The sequence below is a fragment of the Pteropus medius genome, unplaced genomic scaffold, assembly GCF_902729225.1.
Source record: "Pteropus medius unplaced genomic scaffold, Ma_sr-lr_union100, whole genome shotgun sequence".
Lineage (NCBI taxonomy): Eukaryota > Metazoa > Chordata > Mammalia > Chiroptera > Pteropodidae > Pteropus > Pteropus medius.
In genome coordinates, this window is record NW_024349802.1 from 18,264,120 (window position 1) to 18,276,720 (window position 12,601).

Genomic DNA, 12,601 nt, shown 5'->3' on the forward strand with positions numbered 1-12,601 from the left:
TGGGGATGCAGGAGACAGAGGCCCTCTCCAGGTGAGGATGGGGAACTGGGCCTGGAACACCTCAGGCCCTTTCCCAGGTTGTTTGGCTGCTGAGGAGGGTGTGCATGTGTGTGTCTGTAGTGTGTGTGTGTGTGTGTGTGTGTGGGCGCACGCTGAACTCCATGAAGGGTGCCCTGAGCCCTTGGACTCATGAGCACTGCAGGCTTTCTAAAGGGCAGTTTGGTTCAGAGGTTAAGACTATGAACTCTGGAGGCTCGTTGCCCTGGACTGCAGTTCCGCCCCTACTGCTTTCAGACTATGTGACCGGGCAAGCTGCCCAGCCTCCTGTCCTCCTTCACCAAACGCGGACCGAGGCCTGGTCAAAGGGCCCGAGCAAAGGTGCAGCCACATTGGCTGAGGCGGGGTTTGGGTGCTCATGGCTAGCCCTGTTGGAGAGCCATCCCCAGCCTCAGGCCCCTGAATCTTGACCTCTGAGGTGTGGCCTGTCTGGGAGTTTGGAGGGCGCTAAGCGTGGGGTGCGTTTCCTCTGATGCCTAAAGGAGCCAGTTAGTTGGGGACGGCAGGGGAGCCTTGGATCCCGGCGAGTGTGAGGTGCGGCTGAATGAACCACCCTTTCCCCAGCCGAGTACAGAGCAGAGCTTTGTTCACAGGGCCACCTCCCTGGCACTGAGGCCCCCACAGGAAGGGGTGGGCGGGCCAGGCCATGGCCAGCATTGGCCGCAGACTTGGCTCAGCCGAAACCCTTCAGGGGTCTAGTGTCTCAGAAGGCGCCCTGGTTTCCCAAGGAATGCATGTTGTTCTACTGGGCAACTCAGGCCTTGTCCAACCTGTGGCTGGGGAGAGTCATGTTTTGAGGGCATTTAATCCTAGTTGGGCATCTCCCACGGGATGCCCTTGGGACATCCCCCAGGGTGGGACTAGCCTCAGAATAGAGGCAGGAGTCCCCAGATGCCACCCTGAGCTCCTAAGGCCAGGCCCTCCAACATCAAACTCATGGCACAGGACAATGCTGAGGCCAGGAAGAAGGGGTTGCCTGTGCCACACAGAGTGTTCAGGTGTAAAAGCTTAGCGTTTTCCTTTGGTGGGGGTGGATAGCCGAGGTCACCAAGAGCAAGCAGATGGCTGTTGGGAGGAGGGGAGCCTGAGCTGATATGGAACAGCCCTCCACTTCCTGGCTGAGCAACTAGGGCAGCCACTTACCCTCTCCAAGCCTCCCCCTGCTTCTAAAGCAGAGAAGAGAATCTAGCACAGAAGGATGTACAGGGCTGAGAAGGATCAGGTCATGAAGCAGAAACTGAAAGTGGGGAGGAGTATGCACTGCAGGCAACCTGGACTCAAACTCCAGCTCTTCCCCTCTCAGCCGTGTGACCTTGAGCAAGTTGTTTTCTTCTAGAAAAAAAAAAAAAAAAGAGTAAAAACATCTTCCTCATGGAATTGTTGGAGAAGCAAATTCACCGATATGTAGTCAGGGGCTTGGCATCAGGCCATGCTGTGATGGTCTGTTTCATATGCTAGCTTGATTAGGCTGCAGGGCCCACTTATTCAAACTCTGACCTAGGTGTTACGGGGAAGCTATCTTGTAGATGCGATTAAAGTCCATAATCAGTTGACTTTGAGTAAGGGAGATTATCCTCCATAATTGGGGAGGCCCTGACTGAGCCAACTGGAAAGCCTGAAAAGCACAGCTGAGGTTTTCCTGAAGAAGATATTCCACCTGTGCCTGAGAGTTCTAGTCTGCCCTTCCTGGCAGCCTGCCCTATATTAGGCAGAGTTCTTCAGGGAAATGGAGAAACAGAACCAACGGAGTGTGTGTGTGTGTACCTTACCTAATACACACACACACACACACACACACACACACGCACACATACACAAAGAATGAGTTGGAGATACACATATATATATATATATACACAGAACCCTGTCATATGCATATATACAGGGTGAGTTGGCAGGCCAGGAGAGCCGAGGTTTCAGTTTGAGTCTGAAGGCAGGAAAAACCCAATGTCTCAGCTCAAATGCAGCCAGGCAGAAAGAATTCTCCCTTACTCATGGAACGATGAGTTTTTTTTGTTCTATTTAGGCCTTCAGCTGATTGGATGAGGCCCACCCACACTGGGCAGGGCAATCTGCTTTGCTCAGTCTACTGATTCAGATGCTAACCTCGTCTGAAAATGCCATGCTGCCTGCAAATACCCTGGAGCCCAGTCCTAGGAGAGAACAGAAGTCATGACTCCATAGGGGTCCAAGCAGCAAGGACCTATCCCTTCCCAGGCCCCCTAGCATGGGCAGCCTCACAGGCCCTCACCATGGCCAGGCTGACATCTACGGGTGCCAAACACGCAGCAGAGGAACCACTCACATAACGCCATTGCACACCAGGCCCTCTGCTAAACTCTTCACGTATTAGCTAATCTAATCCTCCCAACAGCCCTCTGAAGTGGCTACTGTAATGCCCCCCATTTTACAGATAGGGAAACTAAGTCACAGGGAAGCTCACTGAGGAGTCCTGACACCTTTGTCGAAAATCCGTTGAGCACAGATGTAAGGATTTATTTCTGAACTCAGTTCTATTCCATTGATCTAAATGTCTAGCCTTGTGCCAATACCACACTGCCTTAATCACTGGCTCTGTAGTAAGTTTTGAAATTGGAAAGCGTGAGTCCTCTTACTTTATTCTATTTTTTTCAGGGTTGTTTCAACTATTCCAGATCCCTTGAAATGCCATATGAACTTTAGAATCAGCTTGTCAGTTTGTACAAAAAATGTCAGCTGGGGTTGTGACAGGGTTGCATGGAATCTGTAGATAAGTTTGGAGAGTATCGTCATCTTAATAATGTTAATGGAGTCTTCCAATCCATGAACACATGATGTTTTTCCATTTCTTCAGATCTTTAATTTATTTCAACAATGTTTCGTAGTTTTCAGAGATATGTTTTACATTTCTTTTGTTAAATTTATTCTTACGTATGTTTTTCTTTAGGATGATATTGTGAATGGAAATGTTTTCTTAATTTTATTTTCAGATTGTTCATTGCAGATACATAGAAATACAATTGATTTTTGTCTATTGACGTTTCATCCTACGGACTTGCTGAACTCATTTACTGATTCTAAGAGTTTTTTAGTGGATTCCTTGGGATTTTCTTATACAAGATCATGGCATCTGCAAATAGAGATTAGTTTTACTTCCCTTTCCAATCTGGATCCAGCCTTCTATTTCTTTTTCTTGCCTAATTATCCTGACTACAATCTCCAGTTCGATGTTGAGAGAAGAGGCAAGTGAGACAACCTCGATTTGGCCCTTCTCTTCAATAAGAGAAGAGCAAAGAAAGAGCTTGGATTTAGGGATTAGGCAGAATCTGCCATCATGGTGCTGTGTGACTCTGAGCAAGTGACTTAACCCCTCTGAGCCTGAGTTTTCTCATCTGTTAACATGATGTTAATGAGAGTGGTGTTATCACAGGTATGGAGATCTGGCTCCTCGAGCAAACAGCGGTGGAGGAGCAGGGTGTGACACACTAGCGAGAGTTAGGGTCTGGTTCTCCTCCAGGTCCCCGCTGGGGAACTCCTTTCCCCCGGAAAAGGCAGGGCTGGTGGGGTCTGAATCTGCAGACTGGGCTTGGTGGAGCTCTGTGGGTTGGTAATAAATGGACAGGAAAAAAGATTCCATTACACAAGAATGTCTGGGGAGGGGGTGGGGAAGTAGCCAGCTCCCCTCCCAGCACCAGCCAGCCCTGCAGCCTTGATTGATGTGCCTCGGCACCACAGCAGCGTCTGGGCCTGGCGGAAGGAGGCCCCTCCACCGTTCACCCCTCCTGGAGCCAGGCCAGCAGCCAGATGTTCCTGGCCTTTGGGGAGCTGCGATGGGGGCAGGGAAGGCCGGCAGTGGGCCAAGGGGGCAGCCACCCAGATGTCAAGCCTCTGCCTCCTTCTTTTCGGCAATTGGGCTCAAGTGACATTCATTCTGCTGTTGACCTTTGACCAGTGGTCCATCTCCCTGGGCCTTGACTCTGTTCACAATTGGGGATAGTGGTCCTCGCTCACCCCGTCCTGATGGGAGAGGCACATAGCTGCCCAGGAAAGAGCTTTCAGCTCCAAAGAGGAAAGTGTTTCATTTCCCCACGTCTTGTGTTATTCTGGCCAGAGCCACAGGGAGAGGTGTGAATAGGGTCTGAGCCCTCCATGGCTTGGTGAGATCCAGGTGAGGCCCTCAGATTTGTGATTGGAGGAGTGGGTCTGAAGGAAGATTCAGGGCAAGAAGGTTGTGTTCCACCAGCAGGTGCTGAAATAGACCTAACAATTGCCTCATATGCTCCTCTCAAGCACATGGTTGTGGCAAAGAGTCACATAGCATCATCTCTGGGCTTTCTAATAACTTTTAATATTAAACATATAATAATTAAAAGAGAACAGGAAAAATATATATATAAAAGAAAGAACAAAAAGAAAACTAAACATCACCTCGCGACTCACCATGTAGAATGATTAAGTGCTAACATGTCCATGTACATTCTTCTGTTGTTTATATTCTGGGTCTATGTATAGAAATAGTTATGTATGCATATTTTTCCCCCAAATGGGCTCATCATGTACGTCTGGCTTTGTAACCTAATTTCCTCCACTCATGTTCAGAAATATAGACCCACATCCAGCTGCTGGTGTCTCCATTGTGCAGCTGGCCCATGTTGCTGGCTTTTGGGTGATTTTCACAATTTCCTAATATGGACAATGCAGCATTCAACCTCTGTACCTACTCCTTTGTACACATGTGAATTATTTCCTTAGGATAAATTCGAAGAAGTAAAATCAGTCAGTCGAAGAGTTTCTCTTATGGGGTCTTTGGGAAGAATATGATCAAACAGACTTCCTGAAAACCTGAACCAGTTTAACTCACACATGAAGACCCTTGTTTCCTCATTTCCCCAATTCGGCTCATGTGCTCACCCTGGAGCCTGCCCCTGCTGTCCACCATGCCCCGGCCTCACCTTTGAAGGAAGGTGGTTGGCAGTGTCTGCAGTGGGCAGCTGGCGTCACCTGCGGGCACAGAAATCCTTCCTTCCAAGCACCACGGGATGGGGAAGTTCAGGACTGGAACCAAGGAGACGAGGAGACCTTGGGTAAGTCCTGTCTGGGTCTCACTTTGCCCATCTGCAAGTTGGGGAAGCCGGCTTCACAGTTCTCTTCCAATTCATACCGTCTATGAACAACAGCACCTCCTCTGTAACCCCGCCTGCTGGCAGGGACTTCTGCAACTTGTGTGGGTACTAGGACAAGCACCAGGGCAGGACGTCATTTCCTGAGCTTTTACCTCAGGCATGGGGCTGTGCTTTTACCCCAGGCATAGGGCAGTAACCACGAGGAGGACATGGGAAGACCAGGCTCAGGTGAGCAGTGCAGCCTTAACATGGGCTGCTGCTGAGGAAGACTTGACGGCCTACGTGGGTCCTTGGGGAGGAGGGTGTGTGACCACACAGCAAGAGCTGTGACCACTCTGAGAAGTGTTGGAGGAGGGGAATGGACTTGGAGGTGACCTCTCAAGGGCTCCTGGTACCCAAGAATCCTGTGAACTTCACAAAACCAGTGCCTTTCATGACATTCGCATGCACACACTCTCATTCAACTTTGGACCCGGACCCGCACGTCAGCTACTCCCAACAGCATCCCAGCATTCTCTTCCCTTCACACATGCGCATACACACACAGTCTGAAACCTACACTTTCATCCCTCCCACACACGTGAGCATATGTAGACACACGATAATAATAGAACAATAATAATTTTAATAACACACTTATTGATCATTTACTATGTGCCAAGACCATCCCAGGCCTTGTTTAATCCTCCCTACACCAGGCACTACCATCGGTCCCTTTGCACAGATGAGATGAAGTCACTTGCCCAAGGTCACAGAGGTCACGAGAAGAAGCGCCCCGCCCTGTGCTCACCACATAAATTCCTCTGGGCCTCACCCTGCCCTTGGTACACAGTTGAACAGAAGAGGCTTGTCCAGACTCAGGCAGCTGGAGACACTGTAAATCCAGGCCGTAAACTACTGTCTTGATTTCCATATAGACCCAGAGTTTTCTTCAGACCTGCTCTGAACTTCAAGGAGGCAGTATCCCACCCCCATGTCACAGAGTCCTTTGCTGAGTCCTTTACTTTTCTGTACACCCCTCTCCCTCCTTCTCCTCCTTCTCTCTCTCTTTTGCCCTCTCGAGCCAACCTTGAGGACCTACTTACTGTGTGCCTGGCACCAAGGTCAATACTGGGCCTTGGTGGGAAGGGAACACGGGTTCTCATCCTCAAGGGACTAAAAACTCAGCTAGTCACATGATGCTCAGAGGACCGGCTTGCTCAAGGTCACACAAGGAGTGAGGACAGAGTCGGGCCCAATAGCCGAGTCTCCCTACGCCCAGGCCAGGGCTTTTCTCTGAGGAGCTGGCACAAGCCCACCGGGAGAACTAATGGTTGTGCTGTATTCCGAATGCGTGATCCAGCCAAGGGGGTTGGAGTTCAGGGGCTCGGAGCAGCACTAACACTAACTGCAGCGCCAATGGAGCGGGTGTTTGTGCGCATCAGGCACTCTATTTGCTTCCTCTTATTTATTCTTCCTGATAACCCAGTAAGGTAGACAATATTATCTATCAAGGCTTACTGAAACCCAGGACGGTTCCTCCAAAATGCAAGCTCTCCTGCCAGCTGCATTCACTGCCTTGGATGAGGAAGGGAATGGGGCACCTAACAAGTGAAGGCTTTGGCAAGCAGGAACTCGAGCAGGCTTTTAAAAGGGTGAGAGAAGAGAGGGGAGAATTCTAGGAAGTGGGCATAGCTGTAGCCAGGGTATGGAGGCTGGGATGCATCTGTGAGCCCCAGCACCAATGAGGGGCAGACCAATCTGAGTTGTGAGAGAACTGCATGAACTCTCACTATCCCTCAGATTCTTTCTGGAAGGAGGGCCTGACAGGGGTGGGGTGATCCTGGGGACTCTGCCAAGGTTGGTCTCAGAGGAGCCACGGGAGGCCCTGAGCTGGGCAAAGGTCTCCTGGTGTCATTAATGAGGCCCCATGGAGGGTGGAGCCAAGAGGCCCTAGTAGCTCTGCTACCCCCAGACAGGTACACTGCCGAGTGGGCAGAGGTACCAGGCTCTGAAGGTTCTTGGGACACATCGGCTTCAAGCTCCCTGGCTTATGGGGCAACTGCAGGCCACTATGCCAGGCTGGCAGAGGTGAGTGCCTGGCAGAGGCTGAAAAATGGAGAAGGGAGAAAGGGAACTCTAGCTGTACCAGCCATCTCTGTCTGGGGTGGGGCAGCTGAGACCAGAACTGTGATGTGCTCAGGCAAATCCTCAAATCACAGAGGTTAGAATCAATCACACCGTGGCAGAACCAGTGAGTGCTTCAGGCAGGAACCTCCTAAACCACAATCTGTAGGTTCACTTTCCACCCCAATTTCTCATCTTCCAGTTAACTGCTTCCTCCTCTTTCAGGTCTCAGCTCAAGGTTTCTCAGGGAAACCTGCCCTAATACCTGGCCCCCAACCCCCATCGCACACTGGAAGTACAGCACTATTAGAACTGGGGCTTCTCTGATTACAGTACTTTATGTTCTCCTTTGTGGAGTTATTTCGTGATATTGTGCACCTTCGAGCCGTGAGCTCTGAGAGGGCAGCCGCGGTCTGTCACGTTCACTGGAGTATCTGCATATAGTAAAAATCCAAGAGATATTTGTTAAACAGATGAGTGGGTGGACCAGTAGATGTATGTGTGTGCATGGATGGGTGGATGGATGGGAGGATGAGTGGATGGTTGAGTGAAAGGATGTGTGGATAATGGGTGCTGGATGGTAGGGAGATAAATGGGTAGCTAAATGGACAGCTGCATGAATGGAAGGATGGGTGGGTGGAACTTTGGAATATTAAGCTATTAGAATATTAATAATCATGAAACTCTAGATGCAAATTCAGAAAGGTCAGGTAGGTTTGTCTAAGGTCACACAGCAAACCAGGTGACCCTAAGTCCCTGGTTTCTAACCACTGTGCAAAACGGCCCCTGGAAACAAAGTTGAATTCCCTTGTTCCAGTCCTGTCTCCTCCATAGTTTCTGTATGACTTGGGACAAGTCACTGGGCCTCCGTTTTCTCTTTAAAAGAAAAGGCTGTAAAATCTAGGGGTTTTTTTGCATTCTTGGGAAGGCCAGCTTCATGGGGCTTTGTTAGGCCTGGTACAGATACCACCGCCCCCTCCCCCCACACACACTTTTCTCAAAGCCCAATGGAGGTGGATGCCAGGCCCTTGGGTCCAGGGGATGAGGCCCCAGGTCTGGGATGGGAGGACCAGGCTTCCTCTCTCCAGCCAGCCTGGCCATCAGCCCCACCTCAGTACATGATTTTCCACTCTCAGGTGTCCCCTGGGGGTGGAGTGATGCAGGTTGTGGAAGGGCCCCTTGGTGAGTTTCTGGCTCTACATGCTGTGCTTGGAACTCTCACCTATTTGTGCAACCCCAGTCCCTGAAGCTCGGGGGAAGTGTGTTTAAGAGGAGAGAACTCCCCTATAGTCAGCCCCAAGAAAAAGGGGTCTCACATGTTGCCAGGCCCTTGGGTCCAGGGGATGAGGCCCCAGGACCCAGGACCACAAAGGAAGGAGGCTTTGTGACAATCCTTAAACAAAGTAGGTCTTAAGTATACACAGAGGTCCCAGACAAAGGACTATGGGAGTCCGAACAGGAGGGGATCTCTATCTCCCTGTGTGTGTGTGTGTGTGTGTGTGTGTGTGTGTGAGAGAGAGAGATAGAGAGAAGAGAAGGAGAGAAAGAGAAAGAGAAAGAGGGAGGACACCCCCACCTGCACCCTGTGACAGAGGTGCGGGGTGGGGAGCCGGAAGGGGACAGAGAGGAGGAGGCTGGGGTGGCAGTCGCAGGAACTTCTGGGGCCAGAAAGGCAGACTGAGGCCTTTGGACTTTATCTTCTAGAGTAAGGAAGCATTTTTTTTTAAGTTTTCACATTTATTGTTGACATTAAAAAAATATTGCACACTCATCGTTTTGTTGTTGTTGTTGTTGTTGTCTAAAGCAAATAGTACAACTGAGTAAAAAATAAATTTTTTTGCTGGGTAAAAAATAAATCTCTCTCCCCCTTTCTCCAGTTCTCTCCCTGGCTATTGCCAGGTCTTTCATATCCTTGAAGAGATATTCTAGGCTGTAGTTGTTCAATGTATCTAAACCTTTTTGTACCCAGTGGGAGCATACCCGACACACTATTCTGCTGCGTTGTATGCTTTGTAGATCATCTTTTAGTATTGATTTTACATCTACATGCCATCCAGCTGTATGGATGCTCAGCACTTCATTACTCAGTCCCTCCTGATGGATAGGGACATTTTTTTTCTAGCCTTTTGCTTCCACAAACAATCTTGCAATGAGTATGTCCTTGTTCATCCACTTTTGAACACACGGGCTGGTACATGTGTCAGATAAATTCCTAGAAGTGATATTGCTGGGTCAAAGGGTATATGTACCCAATATTCACTAGACGTCACCAAACTGACCCCTGGGAAAAGTTTTGAGCAAGGGAGTGACAGGCCTCTATTGTCGGGCCAAGTGCTCTTGATGCGTTTGACAGGGATGGAGAGAGTAAGATATTTGATGATGAGTTCTACAGTCTCGAGGTCTGAGACAACTCAAGCATCTTCAAATGAGGGCTCGCTCCGAGTCTCCATGAGCTCCCAGCTCTGGTGCTCCCTGGAGTGTGAGAGAAGGGGGCCCCAGTGGACACGTTCCTTTGCTGTGAGGAGAGGTCCCAGCCCTGTGGCATGCTCCAGGGTGGCTGCGAGCAGCCGGTGGGGAGAGGACAGGCTGCCGGCAGCTGTGAGGGGCTTGAGTTCAGCCAAAGCCCGTGTCGAGGGCTGCCAAGAGTTTCTTCTTTTCATTTTCCCAAGTCTTGCGCTTTGGGCTGGGGCACAGTGTCGTCCTCATGTTTCCTATTACTTTACAAGGCTCCCATGAAAGCGCCAGTGGAGCAGGCCCTTTGATGTCTGGGCCGAGCCTGCCTCCGCCCTGGGGAGAAGCATCTTTGCTGCGGATCAGAGGGGAGTCACGCTGAGATGGTCCCCAGGCCTCCCCCTCCCCCCATGTGCTCCCTTGGCTCCACTCCAGCTGGGACGGCAGGCTCCTGGAGGGGCCCGTGGGACCATCACAGTCTGGCCAAAGACCTCTGTGATAGAGCCCAGAAGAGGACACAGAGGCCCAGAGAGGGCAAGGGGCTGCCCCAGGCCACACAGGGAAAAGACAGTGCGCTCCTTCTCTGGTGGTGAGCAGACGCTGCGGGAGGCGGCAAGGGGGGGTTTCTGCTGGGATCGAATGGAGCTTGGCAGCCTTTGATTGTTCATCTCGCCGTTTCCCCACCTGGCTTCCTAGAACCTCTCTGGCGCCGACACCCTGCAGCTGAGGCAAGAGATTCCGTGAGGGTGTCTGCAATCATCCTACCTGGGTTCGAATCCTGGGCTGTGTCCCTGTGTGATCTTGGTCAAGTGACTCAGCATCTCTGCACTTCAACGTTCTCTTCTCTAAAATAGGATAATGACGACTCCCATCTCAGGGGGTCTTTGTGTGGGTGAAATGAGAAGATCTGGGACAGTACTTAGCACAGAGCCTGATCCGCAGAGAATCTCAAGAAGAATAGCTCCTATCGTTGTTGCTGCTGAGGATAAAGGGAGTGGGCTCGTGTGCAGTAGACTTGCTCATGCAGGTCCCCACCCAGTCATGTTCCAAGGAGGGGCTGGGCCCTCATGCGATCCAAGGAATTAGATAGACCCTTCTCTGCTCCTCTCCCAGCTCCCTGACTCTAACTGCAAGGCTCTCTTCTCAGACTGGAGGGGGCGGGGGACAGATAGGAGGAGAGTGCCAGGCATGGGGTGGGGGCACCACTGAGGTCTGGGCAGGGAGTCTGGGGTGGGGCGTCTGGGAGGCCGTGGCCTTGAGGCCCTGACTCTGGAGAGGCAGCCAGAGTGGGAAGGGGGGGTGGTTTCCTGGCAGAGCCGAAAAGGTTTGGATTTGACTTGGAAATGCATTGAGAAGTCCCTGGCGGCTGCCTCCTCAGAAACAGCCTCTCTGAAGTTGAGCCCGGGCTGAGGAGGCTGTTTTGTATAAAAGGGCTCCGGGGATCTCAGTGATGGAGGACGGGCTGAAACCTTTCCCCCAGAATTGCAACACACACAGCCAGCAGAACCTCTGCGCTTCCCCTGGGGCTGCCTTGGGGGCTGGAGAATTCCAGCCACCGTTCCTGTGTGGACAGGGAACCAAGACCAGGAAGGGACACTGCCCCTAGGAGCTCACAGGTGGGAAAGGAGAAACAACCTCTCAGGTAGCCTCATGCTGTCTGTCCTGGGTTCCACCTTTTCTTTTTTTTGTCATATCTGTGTTTAGCCTGTGATTTTGCTTATATAACATATTTTATTTAAATTGCCTCACTTCCTAGCACTTGAATGCATTTCTTTAAAAAGGAACTTTACATTGTTACTGTAAATGGAAGACTTGTGTCCCTTGCCGTACAGAAGAACCACGTAAATAAATACAATAAAAACAAAACACTGTTAAATTCTACCTAGACCCTGAGATTTACTTTTTCTTTGATTTAAAAAGAGAGAGAGGGATTAGCAAGTGTGAGAGAAAGGCAGGCTAGCACCCAATTAAAACTTCTTCCTTGATTAGAGCTGCCAGATAAAAACACAAGATGCCCAGTTCATTTAAATTTCAGATAAACAATGAATAATATTTTAGTACAAGTTTGTCCTGAATATTGCATTGCATAGGCCATACTTAGAGTGAAAAAAAAGTTATATGTTGTTTATCTGAAATTCAAATTTAATTGGGCATCCTGTGCTTTTATTTGCTAAATCTGGTCACCCTATCCATGGGGGACGAAAGACAGGTTTTAAAAGAACAGCTTTCTCAGTACTATGGGATTAGATGTTTGCAAGCGGTATCTCCAGGCCACCAAAAATAATCTCGAGAAAGGCTGTTCTGATTCAAGGTAGAATTAGGTCAACAAAACACACGAGTGTGGGAGTTCGAAGAGGGGGCAGAGCACCGCAGTTGGGGAAATTCTGAAAGGCTCCCTGGAGGAGGAGGAGGAGGCTTTGGGGCTGGGTCCTGAGGGCCAGAGAGTCCAGGGCAGCGATTTTGGAGTTCTGAGCACCCTTCCCCCTTCCACCCCTGAGCCTGAGGGACTGAGGACACGCCTCAGGGATAAAGTCTGACCCTGCTCTTGGAGGACAGAGGGGCTTGTGTTTGAGGAACTGTGGCTTGTGAGCGTGAGTGACTGAGTGTGTTTGCCCAAATCACACCCTCTCAGGACACAAAAGGGCTTTTGAGGGCATCTCCTCTGAACCTCCCCCAGTCCCCGCCCACCCCATGTGGGAATCAGAAACTTGCTTGCACTTCTCCAGTGACGGGGCACTCACTGCCTCCCAAGGTATCTCTTTCCACTGCTGGGCAGCACTGACCGTGAGAAAGCCCTTCCTTAGACCGAACAGAGGCCTTCCCGTAGCATTCCATCTCTGTAGATTCCTTCTTCTATCTCTGGAGATTCACTTTGGCCTTCTTAA